The 19655-nt window shown below is 44.7% G+C and overlaps 1 protein-coding gene and 1 long non-coding RNA gene across 2 annotated transcripts in view; one reads left to right on the top strand and one right to left on the bottom strand.

Annotated features, from left to right (window-relative positions):
- PREX2 (phosphatidylinositol-3,4,5-trisphosphate dependent Rac exchange factor 2) overlaps nucleotides 1-19655 on the top strand; it is a 415237-nt gene that overhangs the window by 365751 nt on the left and 29831 nt on the right. The window lies entirely within an intron of this gene.
- LOC137518967 (uncharacterized) overlaps nucleotides 11228-19655 on the bottom strand; it is a 118458-nt gene continuing 110030 nt past the window's right edge. Inside the window, exon 3 of the long non-coding RNA XR_011020939.1 lies at nucleotides 11228-11443. This is a non-coding gene — a long non-coding RNA (uncharacterized lncRNA). The remainder of the gene's footprint in view (nucleotides 11444-19655) is intronic.

Consider the following 19655-nt stretch of genomic DNA (forward strand, 5'->3'; position numbering starts at 1 on the left):
CCAAGCTCCTCTGCTTCTTTTCCTGCCCCATCCTCCCCCAACCAATTTTCTTCTGTGCAGCCACAGCTCAGCCCTCCTCACTCCTCTTTGTAGCCATTTCATGCAGCCAATCACCTTGTGGCTCCAAAAACAAGGTTCCTATGTCTCCGTCCGCTGGAATGAGGTAAAATATGAAGCTCCGCTGCAGCTGCTCTGCAAAATCTAGAAGAGGGCCATGGAGAGTAGGAGTGTTCGGGAGTGCGCACAAGGAACCTCTGCTGCCACTGCTTTTCACCCTAGACTAGGCCCTTCTAGCCCACCACCCTCCCCCGCATTACAGCAGGGGTCACAGGGGATATTATCACCCCCCCTGCCTGGAAAGCTTCCACTCACCTCACCTGGAAGGCTTCCGCTGTACTCTGGCCCTTCCTCATTCTTCTCCTGATGTCGTGACAGTCTCCTGTTGCATCCCACACAGTGATCACAACGTCCTGCCTATTACCAGTAATCAGCAGTATTCAGCACTACAGGGAAGGTAAGTGGGGTAGCATTAATTGACTGGTCTGTCATACACTCACCCTTCCCATAGCACCAACAACATGGAGAGGGAAGGTGAATAGCCATGAATGGAGTACACCATTACAGTGCAGAGAGAGAGAACAGCTGGAAAGCAAGGCATAAGACTAGGAACCAGGGGAAGAGACTACCTGAGGAGGTAAGTATTTGCTTATCTTCCTACAGGGAAGTATTAGAACTAGCCTGGCACTTTAAACAGATCCTCACTCTTGTTGAGAAAAGCTTATTTCGCTTCAGTTGTAAACCTTTCAGGGAAAAGTAACAAACATTGTTTCAGCTTGCTTACCTTGTTTTTAAATGAAAACAGTCATTCCATGGTGTTGCTAACCAAAATTGGCAGATATTGGCAGATGTCATGGTAGCCTCACTTGTTATATGGCCCCTGTCAGATAGGTCAAAAACTTTATAGGAAGGAACCACAGGGTGGATGATACATACCAAGAAATACACATACAGCAAATATATATGTTTTTTTTCCAAAAATTGTATAAACTTTATTAGTATCAAAACATAAAAATATATTTAAAATTTCCCAAACCTCAATCCCTACCTACCCTATAACTACTAGTTGGGAGCTCCCTCCATTTATCCAACCACACATACCATGCAGCAAGGCCCTTTGATCACATGAACTGAGGTGCACCTTCAAAATGAATCATACGTTGGTAAAGATATTGATTCAATGGGAGTTCCTCCACATATATATGCTGACAGATGATTGGATGCAGATCATAGAACGCATCGGATCGCACTGTTCAGATATTGTTAAATTAATATTTCTCCACTTCTCTAATGATTCCTGGATATTGGCAGTCCAACTCCAACTAGCAGATGCATGGCAAGCAGAGATAGCAAAAACAGCAAAGAGGAGGCAAGAAAGTCGTCACAGGCTAGTATCAGAGCAGCATTAATCACAGCAGTGGCAATATGAGCTTCAGCTTGGTTGTATACAGCACATTTGGCACATGAGTCTCCTCCAAGTAATGAAAGCACAGCAAGCAGTCAATAAGTGGCAAGTGGCATAAGCATCGCACTGTCAGTGTGCAAATATGTGTTGGCTGAGTACACTATGTACAGGCATACATGCCTTCAGTCAACAAAACAGCAGTCTCTCAGCAACGAATACCTTGACAGTGACTCCCCAATGATGATTGCTGTGTGCTATGTTGATCTCCAGGCTCCAAGGTGTCTCCAGACAATGAGGCAGTCATACCGTGTCTAGTCCCCCAGGATCATCTGAGCCAATTGCGCATGGAGAGAGGCCAAGTAGTGAGGGCAGTAGGAGAGTTGGGCAACACGCGGTAACGCCAGCTAGAGCCCCGACATGTTTCACGAGCTTCCTGCTCATTTCCTCAGGGGGCGTGGCTCACCGCTCTGTCATCAGGGAAACACTAAATGGGCCAGTCAGACCAATCACACAGCCGAGAGGTGGAACAGCCAAGCCACGCCCACCAACCTTTGGCGATGACACCCACCATCCTCCAACCACACCCACTCCCCGCCGCAGCAATCCGGCGTTCAGGGAAGCGGAGGGGGAAGACGCGCATCAACCGCCCAGTGCAGCACAGAGTCCCACCGCCCACTGTCAGATAGATCACCTGTGCTTCCCACAGGGGAGGGTGAAGGGTGTGTGCGCATTGGGGAGCCCCATCACTTTTGGGAGGGGGTGGGCATGATTTATAGTCATACTTCTGCTTCTGTCCTGTGGTGCAATCCTCTGATATCTGCATCCTCATCCTCACATCTCATAGCTGTGAACAGCATATTCCGACGGCGGTGCATTGTTTTCATATTTATTCATATTTATTGCATCTTCATCATAATGCCACAGCTGCAGACTAGTGAGAAACCTCTCATTAATCTTCAGGCTGCAGCACAAGTTTAAGTCTGTTTTGAAATAATATAGTGTCGTCACAGTAAGAGAAGTGTTTATTGCTTTTGCGCATTCCTATTGTACATCAAAAAGCTGCTACAGTATCGGGGCAATAGATCATTTTAAATACAGCCTCACTTACTTAAATTGCTTGGCGGACTGAAGCACAGAGAATCATAATTGGGAATCCAATCTGCTTTAAGGAAATGATTCAATAAGAAAAATCATTCGATATATGGATATCTCCAGCGACAGTCAGTTTGTGAGCCGCATCAATAATTTTCAAGCTGTATTGAACGTCATAGAACATATCCGAGTCATCTTTTCATGGAAAAATTGCGGTTTTTTTTACAGAGGGTTTTCAGTTTCATTAAGATTTTATTGAATGCAAAAATTTAAACAATAAAGTTAATTGACATAGCCAAATACAAGGAAAGAAAAACAAAGATAATTTGCAGCTTAAAACTGCTACTCAATAAAATGATAGACTTCTATGAACCACAGCGCAAACTTTCCATATACAGTAAGTTGTGAATTGGAAATCAAGGTTAGAAAACTGCTTAAAATGAGTCCGAGCCTGAATTTTTTAATAAAAATAAAACCTACTTCCTGATCCAGGGGGCTAGCCAGATCAGGTAGCCTCAATTACGGTCGCTTTGCACCACTCCTGTGGCCAGATATCCTGCAGCTTCAGTGACCCCTGGGGTCAAAATGTTTTCACTTAGAGCAGGGAGGCGGGGGAGAGGCAGAGCTGCCCAATCAGAGCTAGGGAAGGGGCTGTAGAAATGCCCATAGTAAGTGCTTTGCTGGAGCGCTTCAGTGATGCCCCTTCCCCAGTCAAATGCCGACAAGCTGCTTGTCAGCGTTTTCTGGGGGTAACAGTGCGGGACGGAGAGGATACAGAGGCATCCCATGGAGCAAGTGCTTCCCCTGTGCAACCTCGGGTACACTTTAAGCGTACTTTTAAAATTAGTGCATGTTAATTTGGGCATTTTACCGATATTCTATTATCACCTGTTGTCCATAGTACTACTGTCGCTTTCCTTAACCCAATTCTCACATTACTCTTCCACTACTTTGCCTAACACTTACCTACTTCCCCAGCTATCGCCACTATCTACTGCCACTATCCTGGACAGTAGCCGAACTTTGAAGAAAATCAACACCGTTAAAGGACAACTGTAATGAGGAGAATATGGAGGCTGCCACATTAAAAAGGAAATCAATATGGCAGCCTGAATATCCCTCTCACTTCAGTTGCCCTTTAACTCGCGAGGCTACCGCTGCTAATTGTTGTAGCTAGTTTTGCTATACTATATCCCAACTCCGGCGCCTAAATTACCTGATAATTAATAAAATTATCATGCATAGGGTGCCCGAACTATAACTGATCCCCTGCTTAAGACTTCCTTGAAGTGTGTAACATGCAAAAATCAGATTTCATTCGGGCTATGATGTAGCTCCGTAACTACAACTAATTAGGGTTATAAAACTGTGTGACTGAGAAAAACACATCTGAGTGCAGGACACTGACAAAACTTTTGATTAAAAATTCGGTGAGCTGTTACAGCAACAAAATGTGTTAGGTGGAGTCATACATGGAAATTGGAAGTAGGAGGACGTGTCTCTCATAGCATCTAGCCCAGAGTGGTGGCAGAGTTTTTGTTGGTGGTGAACTGCCCTGTTTGCTGGCCAACATACGGGGAGAGCCCATTGCAAAAACTGTGCGCTTATACCTTCTGGATACATGTGAGTGTGCAATCATGTTGTTGTCAATTTTGTTAAGAATTTTACACTATGCAGCGGTCCATATTTATATAAGGTGATTGGTTCAAGTGAAGAAGCCAAAGTGCAAGTGTAACATAGTTACATAGTTATTTGGGTTAAAAAAAGACATACGTCCATCAAATTCAACCAGAGAACAAAGTACAACACCAGCCTGCTCCCTCACATATCCCTGTTGATCTAGAGCAGGCATGGGCAAACTCGGCACTCCAGCTGTTAAGGAACTACAAGTCCCACAATGCATTGCAGGAGTCTGACAGCCACAGTCATTCCTCATAAAGGCAAATGCATTGTGGGACTTGTAGTTCCTTAACAGCTGGAGGGCCAAGTTTGCCCATGCCTGATCTAGAGGAAGGCAAAAAACCCTTACAAGGCATGGTCCAATTAGCCCCAAAAGGGAAAAAATTCCTTCCCGACTCCAGATAGCAATCAGATAAAATCCCTGGATCAACACCACTGGGCATTACCTAGTAATTATAGCCATGGATGACTTTCAACGCCAGGAAAAGCATCTAAGCCCCTTTAAATGCCGATATAGAATTTGCCAGAACTACTTCCCATGGTAATGCATCCCACATCTTAATCACTCTTACTGTAAAGAACCCTTTCCTAAGTAAATGTCTAAAATGTTTTTTTCTACATGCGCTGATCATGTCCTTTGTGAAAGCGTAAGGACAAAAAGCTCATCCGCCAAGCTTTTACAGTATATTGTCCTCTGATGTATTTATACATATTAATTAGATCCCCTCAGGCGTCTTTTCTCCAGACTAAATAAACCCAGTTTATCTAACCTTTCTTGGTAAGTGAGACCTTTCATCCCTCGTATCAATTTTGTTGCTTGTCTCTGCACCTTCTCTAAAACAGTAATATATGCAGTATCTTTCTGGTAATGTGGTGCCCAGAACTGAATTCCATATTCCAGATGTGGCCTTACTAGAGAGTTAAACGGGCAATATTATGCTATCATCTCGAGTGTTTATTTCCCTTTAATGCATCCCAAAATTGTATTAGCTTTAGCTGCAGCAGCTTGGCATTGAATACGATTATTTAACTTGTTGTCGGTAAGTCCTTCTCCAAGTTTAATATCCCCATCTATATCCTGTTTATTTTGTATGGTGCTAGACCATTGGTATGACCAAAATGCATGACTTTACATTTTTCAACATTGAATTTCATCTTCCATTTATGTGCCCATATAGCCATCCTGTTGCAATATGTCACTATCTTCCTGTGAGTTAATGATTCTGCACAATTTTGTATCATCTCCAAAAATGGCAACATTGCTTTCTACTGCATCTACTAGATCATTGATAAATTAATTGAAGAGTACTGGGCCCAGTACTGACCACTGTGGGACCCCACGGCTAACAGTCATCCATTTTGAATAAAATCCATTGACCACAACTCTTTGTTTTCTGTCCTTTAGCCAGTTTCCTATCCATGCACACAGACTCTTCCCCAGTCCTTGCATCCTCAACTTTTGCACCAGACTTTTGTGTGGAACAGTGTCAAAGGTCTTTGCAAATTCGAAGTATATCACATCTACAGCATTCCCAATATCCATATTAGCGTTCACTACCTCATAAAAGCTGAGCATGTTAGTCAAACAGGACCTGTCTTTAGTAAACCCATGCTGATGCTGAGAAATAAGATTATTTTCTACTATGAAGTCACGTATAGTATCTCTTAGTACCCCCTCAAATAGTTTGCATACAACTGACGTTAAGCTTACAGGTCTATAATTTCCCGGATCTGATTTTTTGCCCTTCGTAAATAATGGGAAAACGTGGGCTGTACTCCAATCTACCGGAACTCTGCCAGTTGAAAGAGTCACAAAAGATAAGATAAAGGGGTTAAGTGTGACCAAGATATTAAGGTGCTGGATCATGCGGGTAGTAGTTGAGCTATAACAACTGTCCCAGAAGAGATCCATGACCTTCTCTAACTGTTGGGTCCAAGCAGAGCAGAATCATCCACCAGGCAACCTAGGCAGGTGTCAAGGGGCCTACCACCTTCTCTGTCCTCTCTCCACTTCAGCTTACCAAAAAGACCACAAGGGGGCCCCAAATCTACTACCTTGCTTAGGGCCCATCTTAATCCATCTCTGGGTCCATGTGCTCTTATTATTCCCCTGTGGTGGGGTGCAGTAGCGTCACTAGGGGGGTGCGGACCGCACCAGGTGTCACTAGCAGAGGGGGGTGACAGCAAGCTCCAGGCTAAGGGAGAGTGGAGTAAGCTATGTAAATATAGACCAGGCTAGTGCCTGCTGTACTTCTCCCTCCCGCTCTTCTCCCTTCTGGCTGCTCCTTGTTGAGCTGATAACAGAGTTCAGAGGCCACCAGGACCACATGGTGATCATTTTAACCCCCCCTATAACAAGCAATGTTACTGCATAGTGAGGTTGGAAGTTCATGGAGTAAGAGGGGGTGACACAATGAGTTTCCGCACCGGGTGACACCAACACTAGTGACGCCTCTGGTGGGGTGTTTTGGTGGTGCACATCCATTTGGGGTTTACCAACTTTATGCTGTTATCCTTGGTGTTATTGCTTTTGAACGAAGGTGGAGGGACCACAGAGGTCCTCGGAAATGGGGACTTTATTTGAAAACGTCTTGCATGCAACTCTACTTTTCAGGCTGTGATTCCACTTGCATAATATTTGTATTCTTTACAGGAAGCCAAGTACGCCACTTGTGTGTTTGTGTTGATACAATTGTTATTTTATCAGTTTGTTTTCACTTCAGATTTGCTGTAATAGGAACCCTGGTGTTCAAGGCATAGAATTGGCCATACACTAGCCCGATTTGCCGCCGTTTCGACAGCAGATTCGATCACTGGGATCGAATCTGCTGCCAATCGTTCGCGCTACACGCCGAATTTCGATCCATTTCGTCCGATCCCGTCGATCGCTCCGTGCGGAAAATTACCGCCGATCGCCCGCCGGTAGGGAGCGCGTCGCTAGCGGTGTTCGAGTGCCCGACGACCGACGCAATAGAGCCCGCATACATTACCTGCTCCGCCGGCACGACTGCCCCCGGTCACCACTGCTCCGTCTCCGCGCTGGTCTCCGGCATGCTTCAGTTCCTCCTGCCCAGCAGGAAGTTTAAACAGTAGAGGGCGCTCTACTGTTTAAACTTCCTGCCGGGCAGGAAGAAGTAAAGTATGCCGGACCTGGAGACCAGAGCGGAGACGGAGCAGCGGTGACCGGGGGCAGTCGTGCCGGCGGAGCAGGTAATGTATGCGGGCATGCGGGCGGGGGGAGCGGCGGCAGCAGCACCACCACCACCACAACAGATTGTGAACGGTTTCAGGCTGAAATCGGTTCACAATCTGTTTGCAGTAAAGGTAGCCAAACGATCCCTCTCTGATCAGATTCGATCAGAGAGGGATCTATCTGTTGGTCGAATCTGATGGCAAATCGACCAGTGTATGGCTACCTTTAGAGACTGCAATAAAAACGTATTTACTCTACAATTTAAAGAGATACACCAATCTAAAGAGATACACCAGGTTCCACTAAGGCTGTGCTCCCACTTGTGCCAGACCATGTGCCGCCAGCGGGAGCTGATGGTCTGCCGACCTGCAGTCCGGGGCAGATGCCTTACACCTTCCTGGGATTATTGCGGACTAAACAGAAGAGCGCTCTGCATACTGCAATGAATCCCTTACAGCGTGACAAATGTGAACGCTACTGAAATAGGAGCCGTTCACTGTTCGAGCGGAGAACGGACAAAAAAATTTCCCTTCTTGGCTCAAGTGGGAACAGAGCCTAACAACAGGACATTAGGAAAATTGTTCTGGTGAAGACGCAGATAGCAATAAAACAAAACTGAAAAGTTTTTCCCCCTCCACACTATCCAAATATACAGTAAACATTTCCTCAGCACTGTGTGTCAGTGTATTTCTCCTGCGCTGTCCACAGTGCTTGACTCAGTATCGTCACTACAGGGCAGACATTCTGGGAGCGACTTGTGAAATCTGGACCTGAATCCCCTTTTGCTCACATTTATTAGCAACTAATGAAGAAGATAACAATCTACAATTTCTGCAATATTTACAATATTCCAACAATAACAGATTTAACCATTTCACTATATGTCTGTAAATTGAGTATAATTGTTAGAAAGCAAGTTTTATTTTCAATGTTTGTTAAAAACTGTGAAAGGTGAATACAATGCTATCACGCACCCTCCAACTCAACACTAATTCTAACCTTCCCACTAGAATTAACACCCATCTGCCAGGGATCAACTACTATATAGTTGACATAGCAGCTCCAGTGAACCTCTTGCCTGTCAGCAATTCATTACAGCCCTTAAACTGTCTGCCACACATGATGAAATTTCCAGTTGATCAATAAATTCCAACATGTCCAATCTGCTTTTGATCGATTTTGTGCAGTTCTGATCTCAAAATCGTTCGGAAGCAGATCGAACATGTTGGAAATTATGTAAAGACAGGAAATTTCCTGACAATCTGATAGGAGAATTGCATTGTGTATACCAGGCATTAGATGAGTCTGTGTATACACTCTATTGTTTAGAACTATTGATGTTGAAGGGAACCGAGCATCATTTTTGACTCGCAGGGCAGCTCAATAGCAAATTAAAAATGCATGCTAAAATTGTGGCTGATTATAAACAAAACTTTTATTTTACCTCATCTTTTTACATTTAAGCGTTAATTACAGGAAGTATTCTTCTACTTTGGCCAAAGCCAGTCACAAGCAACAGAAAATGGAAGACAAATATGACTCTTCTAATAAGACTTAATTGCCCACAAGCTAAGGTAAAAAAAAAACACGCTTGATGAACCTCACACCAACCCTGAATAATGGCAGTGAAAAGGGACCTGGAGGGGGGGAGGGATGCAGCCCTTTAAGCTATTTGAAACCCAGAGCTGCTAAGATCCCAAGCTATGATTAACCCAGTTATCCACAAAATAAACACTGTTGTGATCCACAGAGGTAGATTAACTGCTTACTTTTGTGACTCTCTTGGGGCTTAAATTTTCATCTTCAATCAAGTCATATATCCAAGCATGTGCATATGTTCCCAGACTCCACCGCATGCATAGCCTGCATGTTACAGATTACAGTTCTCTTGTGAGGCAGAACTTGAAAGTTTTACCTTGACAAGGTCTTCTGATCGAAGTGCTAAGGCTGTTTTTTTCTAATGACACCTGCATACAGTAGCCTGTGTGTATTTGTTTATGTACATTTTATACTGTTATAGGGTCTGGTTTACAATTTCCTGATTTACTAAGGCATCTCTAAGCATCTATGGCCATTGGCTTCTATTCACTAAACCGCTGAGAAATTGCTGTACGCAGGTAGGGCACAGCAATTTTACTGGTGCATATGCAAGTGGTATAGCATGACAAGACAAGACAAATAATATTTATATCACGCTTTTCTCCTGGCAGACTCAAAGCGCCAGAGCTGCAGCCACTAGGACGCGCTCTATAGGCAGTAGCAGTGTTAGGGAGAGTTGCCTAAGGTCCCCTACTGAATAGCTGCTGGCTTACTGAACAGGCAGAGCCGAGATTCGAACCCTGGTCTCCTGTGTCAGAGGCAGAGCCCTTAACCATTACACCATCCAGCCACCGCATGCATTGTGCAGATAGCGTAACCTGCTTTATGTATGCGATGCAAGTATTGTGTGCATAGTACGAGTTGTGATGGGTACAACGCAAGCTACGCTACTTATAAAAACATGAGTAACATTGCTGCGCACTGCTTGCGCATGGGCATTTTAACACTGTTTAGTTAATTTACAGCAATGTATTTGGGGATGTCAGAAGTGATGCTTGAGAGAATCAGGGCCGTTGAGCTGAAGCTAACGGCACCAGTGTTTTATGAGAAATACCAAAATGAACTAATCCAGAAGGATCATATTAACATTACAGCGGCGACACCTCAGTGCTTGTACTATAAACTTTGTAATCATTTTTATTACATGCTGATATGTTCACATAATCTGGTAATCTTCTGCAAATAAAAGACTGTGGTTTAATCACAGCAGTTCATGGCCATGGGCATGCCTCCTGGCGTGATTTCTATGAATAGCACAGGTGGAACTGGCAATACATAATTCAGAAATGCGTTAAGAGAAGACATAGAAATGAGCCTTGACTTACTAAACACGGAGCAATCAAGTATGAGGCCAGGAGCATAAACAGATGTGAGAAGAGCGCACAGCAAAATAATCACTGGTCCTACATACTCCAAATAATGCTATAGAGTGGAGGGGGCAGCAAATTGTCACTGCTGTTTCCGCAAATATAAAATGAATGTAAAATTGTCAGCAAACCTGAAGGTTCCTCGTTTGACAGTTAAAAAATCTTAAAGCCAACCTAAAATGAAAAGTCAAAATAAACATACATACGTCATACTTACCTCCCGTGTACTCCTCAACCTCTTGATCGATGACATTTCTCCATCATCCATTTTAAAAATAGCAATGACCCTGTAACAGCTCCTGGTTCAGCACACTGTTAAACTGTAATATCGCCCACTTGAGCCATAGGAAAACATGGACATTACATTGCACATCAGTTGTCCTTTCAGCTATAACTGACGGCAACTGATATATAACTGACAGCAACTGATATATTTCAGTTCTGTCAAAATCTTGTCAGAACTGGAAGGTCTGGTGTCAATACCATTCTGTTAAAATACCTTAATTGTTTTGTATGACAGCGCTCCTCTTCTATCTCCTGTTTGCCTGCAAAATCAAAATCTGGACATAGTGCATTACTGTCGTATATTCATATCACCATATATATTCCCCGTGCTAACACGTGCGTTCACCCGTGCTCCACTCCAAGTGTGTAGATTATCCACACCTCCCCTATAGGGTATATGCTCACCAGATATATGCTGCTTAAATGCCAACAAGGTTTATATTATGAACCAGCCACTTGTCGATTTGATTTTCAACTTCACTCGATTTTAATCCAATCCTCATAAAAATATATATAAAACAGAACATAGCATAAAACCTTTTAAAACCATCAATAGCCTGCGCTCAATGCGCACTCACGCAGTTCTGTTGAATGACAAGCGTGTCAAGCTCTCTGGCCCAGCGGTATTGCCCTCTCCGCGGATTCGGCGTCCCGTCCCCGCTGTGGCGTATCCGCGTCTCTGCCTATGTTCAGTAATCCCGGCGATGTAGTTGCCTGCTCCTTGTGACGTCAGACGCTCCTGGCTCCGCTAGGCTCCGCCTATTGCTGAAACATGTGCAAAGTTGTAAAATAAAGCCACTGAATCACTGATATCTAATTAGCCATCATGGATCTGAGGCAACCGTCAGGAGATGGGGGCATGTACCTGCTGATGCCCCAGGCAAGCAAACGGTATACATAGAGAACAAGGTGTAAATAATACCCTTATGAGTCTGTATAAGATAATATTCATGATGTTAATAGTTCAGTAACTCATCCTGGTCACTCGCAGCATTGGAGGTTTATGCGCTATTGATTTGTTACTCTGTCACGCTGGCAATAAAACGGAAAGTCACTGATCTCACTTTAACCTCGGTAATAAAGATCTGGAGATGAATGGCGGGTTGTGACACGAATATTTGAATATTCTGAGGTGTCCCTTCCTACTTTGACTCTAATGCATTCAGTTAAGTGCCTTGGAAAATGAAACGCAATCATTATCTTAGGCAGGGTTCACATTTATTAACATTTTTGTGCGATTTGCAAAAATGTGAAAACACTTTTATCGCGGATTTGATGTTTGTTAATCTTATGGTAGAAGATATAATTTGATTGGTCCACTTTCAAGCAGCATACATTTGCATACAAAATTTGAATAGCCCCACATCAACACACAATTATTTGCATCCCATTGGCTATCTCCTAGCATTGTATTTCTGGTTTCTGCACTTAAAGGACCACTATCATGAAACATTTTAAAATTTAAAGAATCTGTATTGTCTGATTTGTACAATAAAACATACCAATCGAGTAACTATGATCTCCTGGACCCCTCTTTGCTGTTTCCGCCGCACCCCGCCGCGATCCTGGCTTTTAATCGCCAGTTTTAGGTAGTGTTAGCAAACAAAAAACATGGCCGCTAACCAGGAAGTGATATATATACATATATATACCCACATATACACTAATATGTGTGTATGTGTATATATATATATATATATATATATATATATATATATATATACACACGGTATATATATTTCATGTTACAGTATACTACAAGTTTTTATTACATAGTGAATTATCTGCATTCCAGTCTGGGATTAGTCACAGTTTCTCTGCATGTGACAGGCAACAGCTCCCTCCATCAGCATCACAAACTGTCTGTGAGGAATAAACAAATCACACACAGAGCCTGCAGGGGGCGTGCATAACTTGTCCCTATCACAGCAGAGGCAGCCCATTCCTCCCTGGGTTGACAAAGCTTGACAAAGAAAAGAAGATTATATATTGCAGAAACAGAGCAACTAGAATAGGCTGCAGTAATCCAGACCACATTAGAACAGATATAGGAACTTATAGGATAGAAGAAATAAGGCTGAAAATTTTGTTACAGAGTCTCTTTAAAGAGGAACTGTAACGAAAAAACGGCCCCTGGGGGGTACTCACCTCGGGTGGGGGAAGCCTCAGGATCCTAATGAGGCTTCCCACGCCGTCCTGCGTCCCTCGGGGGTCTCGCTGTAGCCCTCCGTACAGCGGTGACGTAATATTTACCTTTGCAGGCTCCTGCGCAGGCGCTCTGGCTGCTTTCTCTCCGAAGTAGGCGGAAATACCCGATCGCCGTCGGGTCCGCTCTACTGCGCAGGCGCAAGTCTCCGGCGCCTGCGCAGTAGAGCGGACCCGACTGAGATCGGGTATTTCCGTCTACTTCGCAGCCGAAGCAGCCACAGCGCCCCCGCTGGAGCCTGCAAAGGTAAATATTGAATTGAACAGTCGGCACAGTCGCCGGCTGTTCGGAGGGCTGCAGCGAGACCTCCGTGGGACAGAGGACGGCGTGGGAAGCCTCATTAGGATCCTGAGGCTTCCCTCACCCGAGGTGAGTACCCCCCAGGGGATCTTTTTGTTATTACAGAGTCTCTTTAATACTTGCCGATTGGCGTGAGCAGTGCGGCAGCCCCAGGACCACTCCACGCCCATTGGCGTGAACTGTCTTTTATGGGGCTAGCAGGAGATCGCGCGCATCTCCTGCTCGGGGAGCGGAGCTCCGCCCCGCCTTCAGTCGCCGTGCGGCGTTCGCCGCTCGAGAGACTATTAGACTATTAGACTATTAGACGGCGGGGGGAATCACTTGTAAGCTGAGTTGTACGGGCCTGCAGCTTTGCCTTAAAGCTGCAGTGGCCCAATTAAGTAAAAATGGCCTGGTCACTAGGGGGGTTAACACCGCAGTCCTCAAGTGGTTAAAAAACATGAAAATACTTAAATAAAAAGTTTGTTTCTTCCAGAGTAAAATGTGCTATAAATTACTTTTCTCCTAGGTTGCTGTCACTTACAGTAGGTAGTAGAAATCTGCCAGAGCTGACAGGTTTTGGCCTGGCCCATTTTCTTATGGGGAAGCTCATGACTTTCTTTATTTTCAAAAGCACTTCGTGAACGGCAGTTGCTTAGTCCAACTGCCAGAATAGTGTGCAAACAGGTTGGGAGGGCGGACTGCATCTTTGTATAGGTCCTTCCTAGGGTGTGCTTTTGTAAAGAATAAATTAAATACTGAGAATCCCCCATGAAGAGATGGACTAGTCAAAAACCTTTCAGTTCTGTCCGATTTCTACTAACTACTGTTAGGGCTTGTTCACACTGGCGACGTTTTTGGATATTTTTTCAGCTCCGGCGATTTTTCAAAATCGCCCTGAAAGCGCTTACACAATGCTATCCTATGCGCTTGTTCAGATTAGGGCCATTCGTCTGATTTCCACTCAGAGAAGCGCTGCATAGACCATTTTTGGGGTGATTTTGCTACAATGGAAGGTATAGGAAAAAACGCTCACAAAATCGCTTTGTGCACTGATTGCATTCGCGTTTTTAAGAATAAATACATTGGGCTTGATTCACAAAAGAGTGCTAACTGTTAGCACGGCCGTTTTCGCGTGAATTTTCGCATTGCGCGCGATCGCGAATTTTCGCGTGAAACGCTAATGTTTTCGTGTGCAAACGCGAAATCGATATCGTTTTTGTGTGAAAATTCGCGTTTGCTCGTGAAAACTTTAGCGTTTTGCACGAAAATTCGCAATTGCGTGCAATGCGAAAATTCGCACGAAAATGGCCATGCTAACAGTTAGCACTCTTTTGTGAATCAAGCACAGTGTATTTATTCTTTTCCGGATCAAAGAGTTCACTTTCTGACTGACGTCAGGGAGTGAAAAAATGGAATCGCTCTGTAAAAACACCTACAAAAACGCTTACCAAAAACGTCCAACGAGCAGAAATCGCCGGGAGGGAAAAAAAGATCTCTTCAAAAAACGTCCAGTGCTAACGCGATCAAAACCCAATGTGAACGAGGCCTCAGTGACAGCAACATAGGAGAAAAGTACCGTATATACTCGAGTATAAGCCGACTCGAGTATAGGCCGACCCCCCAACTTTTACCAAAAAATCCTGGAAAAAATGATTGATCCGAGTATAGGCCGAGGGTAGGAAATGCAGCAGCATTAATAATAAAAATAATTCCTCCTCCTCATCTGTCTAATCACAAATTGTAATTTGAACTCTCCTGTGTCACCTGTCAAGGTAAATAAGCTCATTTGAAAGCACAGGATGTTAATATGTCTGCTTCCATGAAAGCAGGAAGTAGACGCACTGCAGATGTATTGCAGGATTTTGTATCAGCTGTAACAAAGAATTGTTTTTCTTTACTATCCTAGATACTTAAGGTGCGTATCTTATAGAGCAGAGAGAAAGTACTGAGTTCTGCGTTAAAAGCTATCACTAATGGCAGCGTGCCCCCCTGCACTCCCCCACCGCAATGTGTAAAAAAAAGAGAAAAAAAGCTGAGCAGCACTAATGATCACATAACTCCCCCCTCCCCTCCTGCTCGTGGCTATGTGTACTGTAATCTGTGCCCCCTTCCCGTTTGCCGCAATGTGTACAGTAACCCACATGCCCCTCTCCCCCGCTATGTGTAACTTGAGTGCCCACCTCCCCGAGTGCACCTTCCTTCCGCAGAGTGTAAAAAAAAAAAAGCTGAGCAGCGCTAATGGTTGATTAACTTCCCCCTCCCGCTCGCCGCAATGTATACAGTAACCCGGGTGTCCTCCTCCCCGCTATGTGTAAAGTGCTGTAATCCATGTGACAGTCTCTCCCCGGCAGACTGGAGTGTGTTGCCAACCTTGGAATTGTCCTCCGTGTCCCCCGAGTGTCACCATATGCAGCGCAGCTTTGAGTAACTCACAGTGATCCGCGCTGTGTTCGGATGCCTCTTCCTGCCTGTCGCAGGCTCGTTGCTATGACGCCGCACGTGGTGCACGTGATTGAGTCATAGCAACGAGTTTACGACAGGCAGGAAGAGGCATCCGAACACAGCGCGGATCACTGTGAGTTACTCAAAGCTGCACTGCATATGGTGACACTCGGGGGACACGGAGGACAATTCCAAGGTTGGCAACACACTCCAGTCTGCCGGGGAGAGACTGTCACATGGATTACAGCACTTTACACATAGCGGGGAGGAGGACACGCGGGTTACTGTATACATTGCGGCGAGCGGGAGGGGGAAGTTAATCAACCATTAGCGCTGCTCAGCTTTTTTTTTTTTACACTCTGCGGAAGGAAGGTGCACTCGGGGAGGTGGGCACTCGAGTATAAGCCGAGACCCCCACTTTTGGGCCACTTTTTTGGCCTCAAAAACTCGGCTTATACTCGAGGATATACGGGTAATCTATAGCTCATTTTACACTGAAAGAAACATTACCTCTTATTTGTATGTGTTCACACGTACTTTAAATGTTACAATGTTTCACTATAGTGGTCCTTTAAAATACAGATAACGGCTTTTTTTGTGTGTGGTTTGTGTTTTAATGAAAGTCATTGGGACTGCAGAAAATTCATATAACACTTTGCGAGAAGGTCTCATCGAGAACAGTATGAATAACCGAACACAAGTGTGCTTTGATTATTTCCCCTTTTTGAATTTACGCATCGAGATGATGATACTATTTTGATTGCTATGCAGCTGTTTTTTTTTTTTTTATGATTTACAGGTAGAAGTTATGATACCGGTTTTATGATTTTCATCTGAGCCACAGCTAAGAGCTATACAGAAACATAACATAAAATTAACAGATGCAGGCAACATTTGTTGCTAATTTAAAGGATCAGTTTATGAAGCCTAAAAGCAATACTCTATATACGAGGAAAATATTTGATTCCCTCCATGTCTCATTTTATTTGTTAGACAGCATAAACGATGCCATTTAAAACAGCTGACAGCAGTATTGCATGTCAAAAAGAAAAGCTTATTTTTGTGCTAGTGCTCTTGTCCCACAACGCTGAGTTTTGGGTTCCAATCCAAAAAGTGACACACTGGGCCTGAGTGACAAAGGCATCTCCATGGAGGATCTGCATTTGGTATATAAGTCAGGCATATTGAAAGTTCGGCCTGGGGGTCAAATGCCGCCCACTGAGCCATTTCTTGTTGCGTTATAAACACACCTCACACATTACTATTATAATGCGCATTATGCAAATAGTGTAACACACACTATAGAAGCAATGTGGCAACAGGAGCTGCGCTATGTGCGCAACGCGTGCTATGTTATGTGCATAAATACCAGTAAAATTGCCACGTGCTAGCTGCAAATTTTACTGTATATTAGTGGATAATAATTACAATGTTTTCTTCTGATGCTTGCAAGGCAGCCGCCAGAGCACACTCAGTAGGCAGCAGGGGCGTAACTAGGATCCCAAGAGATCCGGGGCACTTTTGGGCACTCCAGATGAGAAGTGGGTGTGGCCATGCACCAGAATGTGGGTGTGGTCGTGGGTGGGGCCAAATGTACATAAACTTAACAGCGGTCTAAGTAGGCCTGCCCAGAAAAAAATGAAATGCAGCATATAACATAAATAAGCTGTGTCACTTAAACATATGGGACATGCTGGGTGCTGTGGTACCTCTATGGGGCATGCTGGGTGTTGTGGTGACATGCTGGAAGCTGAGGTGCCTGGAGCCTCTATAGGGAGCATGCATTGTGTGTTTCCTCACTGTTCCTCCCCCCCCCCCCAGAAAAATAGCACAGCAGGAGGAACTACTCATCTCTACCACCTGGTCCAAGTTTGGAGACATCCTCTGTAGCAAGCGATTCTCCCCCTATTATCGGAGAATCAGATGCAAGGAGCTCTAGCATAGGACTCATTCTCAGACACTAGGGGGAGAAGATGTTTGCAGAATCTGGAGGCCAAGCGGCTGGAGGTGAGTACTGCTGCCTGCGGGACATGCGGGGCACCCTAGAATAGATCCGGGGCACGTGCCACTGATCTTTGGGGCTAGCAATGCCCCTGGTAGGTAGTAGCAGATTTAGACTCCTTGCTGAATAGGTGTTGGCTTACTGAAAAGAAAGAGTGAAGGTCTCCTGTGTCAGAGGCAGAGCCCTTAACCAGTACACTATCCAGCATCAGGTTCATTGGAGCATACTTCAGAGGAGAAACTTTTTCAGAAAACAAAAGAGAGAAGGTTTTACATTCCCTAAAATCCAGCCTCAGTATCCATGTTTTTTCTTCTTTGTGCCTTTCTTTCTCTGTATCAGGTCTGTGTTGGTTCTTTCTTGGTTGCAGAACGCCACCCTGCCTCTGCATCTGTCGGTCCTCTGGCCCACGCTGACATTTAAAAACGAAAAAAATATTTATCTGCAGTTGCCGGGATGTTAAATAAACATTTTCCCTGCCAAAACGTATGTTTATTGGGCAGCATTGTCAGCTATTTACTAGTAATCACTGCAACCATTGCCTGGAAAGTACCAAGGTTTGGTAGCAATGGCTAAGAATCACATTTGGAATCACCACAAATCAAGAAAAAGTCCTTCACTTTTTTTACTCTTTAACCATGATTGGTGTATTTCCTAATTGAGGGAGATTTGGTCTGATGCACGAAAGACCTGTAACTTTGCTGTTCACAGATAAGGCGGGGCAGTTTTACAGCTACTAAGACCAGGGGAGCAGCACGCATTATACTATTAGCACCGGGCACGTTACCTCGCTAACACTTGTGTCGCTAATAGTGTAAGGTAACTCCTGGCATAAGTACTGGCAGATTTCCTGGCCTTTCATGCAACAGGCCCATTGCAACCTAGCCTGCCATTAATAACTTGTAAATCTGCCCTGTATCAGGGCCGGATTTACCATAAGGCACTGTAGGCACGTGCCTACAGGCGCCTGATGATGTAAAGGCAGCTCACTCCCCTCCCTGAGTGCCTCCTCCTCTTCTTCCCGTGCAGAGTCCCGAGGTGAGTGTAAATGAGAGGTTACTAAACCCGACTCTAAGCATCCCACTGATGAGATCTACCTTCACCTGGGGGCACCTCTAGCTACTTAATACTGAGGATAGCTCTGGTTACCTAATGCTAAGGGGCACCTGTAGCTACCTATGCCAGACAAGGTATATAAGGGAGGAGTGACAGCTGGACCAGCCAAAACACTTGCAGTGCGGTTCGGCGGGGGTTTGCAGGTTCATGGAGGGAGCAGTCTAGGGTGCCAGGACATCTGTGCCTATAGGCTCCTGTGATGTAAATCCGGGCCTGCCCTGTATATTTGCTTTCCTCCCATAATCCAAACCCACACTCTTCTGTGACAAAAAGACTTTTGGCCCTGATGCACTAAAAGTAGTAGTGGGCTTTATGTAATTAGCGCAACTTGCATTAATAGGGTACCCCAGTAACTGCAAGTAGTGCTAACTGCATAAAGCTCACTGCTACCCCCAGCTTTAGTACTGGTAATATAACCGTACGCTTCCTGCGCACATCAAATCTACGGACATTTAGTACATACGGTGGGACACGACTGTTCTTTATAGAGTGGTCTGTTATTTCTCAGTAGCATATACATAAATAGAATTAAAGCAATTGAACTGATGGTAATTGCTCCTGTATGTCTATGTTTTGTGCATATAAAAAGACGGTATTATTACATCTAGAACTATAACAGCAGCAACAACAAAACATTTGTAATGTGCATTTCTCCCTGAGCACATAAGCTTGTCTCAGATCAGTACATAGCGATGTGTACAGGGGGAAATGTTATGTGATCATAAATGCCAGACTAAACAGGTAACTTCATTTAACCACTTAAGGACCAGGGGATTTTCCCCTTATCTGTGCTGTGTGGGCTCTGCAGCCCACAGCACAGATCGTGTTTCAGCCAGGGCGAACAGACTTCCCCCCTTTTTTCCCCACTAGGGGGATGTCCTGCTGGGGGGGTCTGATCGCCGCCAGCTGTTTGGGTTTTGCGGGGGGGCTCC

Source organism: Hyperolius riggenbachi, chromosome 5 (assembly GCF_040937935.1).
Source record: "Hyperolius riggenbachi isolate aHypRig1 chromosome 5, aHypRig1.pri, whole genome shotgun sequence".
Taxonomy (NCBI): Eukaryota; Metazoa; Chordata; class Amphibia; order Anura; family Hyperoliidae; genus Hyperolius; species Hyperolius riggenbachi.